We start from the raw sequence: 1,522 nt of genomic DNA, 5'->3' as shown, positions 1-1,522 counted from the left end.
TACTAGTATAAAAATATGATAATCTCTAGAAACAAAACAAACATTTTGTCACAGATTAAGACAGAACGTATGAGTTTGTGAAAATGCAGAGTTTGTCCTCTGCGGGGAAAGAAAGGGTAAATTAGGAGCATTCAAAAGTGTTGTGAATGTTGAATTTCAAATATAGCAGTTGAAAATTCCATTAAGTAATGACAAATATATCCAAAAATGTTCAGTCTGGTCCTCTGGACATTCAAAATAACAAAAAACAAAACAAAGCAAAAAAAAATGTAGATACGTTTCGTCTTTCATCCAAGACACTTCCTCAGTCTGAGGTGCTGTATTCAGCTCAGTCTCTTAAATAGCACCTTCTCAGAGTGGATCAACCAGTTTTGCTGCTGACAACCAAAACCAGCTGATCACATGCTCAAGAAGGACCATCAGCCTAACAATGGATCATTAGCACTCTGATGGCTGTTTACTACTCACAGAGGGCTGAGTGATACTAGCAATCACAGCATTGTAAGAGGGGGACAGTTGAACACGGAGGCCTCCACCCCTGTTTAACGATGGACGATTTCTTTTCACAAAGATGGCCTCCTTTACTCCTCTCTCAAACCATCGTTCCTCTCTATCATCGATGTGAACATCTTCATTCCTGAACGAGTGACCGCTGGCCTGGAGATGAGTGTAGACAACAGAGTCCTGGCCTGATGATGTTGCTCTTCTGTGCTGGTCCATCCTTTTGGCTAGTTGTTGTTTAGTTTCCCTGATGTAAGACTGATCATCCTCCTGACACTGAACAGCATACACAACATTACTCTGTTTGTGCCGGGGGACTGGATCTTTGGGATGAACCAGTCTTTGCCGTAATGTATTTTGGGGTTTAAAAGCCACTGGGACGTTATGTTTAGAAAATAAACGTCTCAGTTTCTCTGATACTCCCTCAACATATGGAATGACCACTGGTCTGGGTCTGGGTTCCTCCTTTTTACCTGTTGGCTGACTGGAGTCCTGTTTGGGTTTCTTCTCTGCTTTCAGGAAGGCCCAGTTAGGATATCCACATTGCTCTAGAGCCTGTCTTGTGTGGGATTTCTCCTTCTGCCTGGCTCCTGAGTTTGTGGGGACGCTGTCTGCTCTGTGATACAGAGTCCTGATGACTCCTAACTTGTGCTCCAAAGGGTGATGAGAGTCAAACTACAAATACTGGTCTGTGTGGGTGGGTTTGCGGTACACCTCGGTTTGCAAATGTCCTCTATCAGAGACTGAGACCTCACAGTCCAAGAAAGCCAACCTGTCATTTTTTACATCTTCTCGTGTGAACTTGATGTATTTATCCACAGAGTTGATGTGGTCAGTAAAATGTTGGACTTCCTGAGATTTGATTTTAACCCAGGTGTCGTCAACATACCTGAACCAATGACTTGGTGGTGTCCCTGAAAAGGACGTCAAGGCTCTCTTTTCTACCTCCTCCTGTGGGATTCCTGGTTTCCCTCTGTCTGTTTGTGTCTGTTTGTCACTTTCCCTCCACAGCTAATCACCC

This window comes from Nematolebias whitei, chromosome 11, assembly GCF_014905685.2.
Source record: "Nematolebias whitei isolate Nwh7 chromosome 11, NemWhi1, whole genome shotgun sequence".
Classification (NCBI taxonomy): Eukaryota; Metazoa; Chordata; class Actinopteri; order Cyprinodontiformes; family Rivulidae; genus Nematolebias; species Nematolebias whitei.
This window is presented reverse-complemented; position numbering follows the sequence as displayed.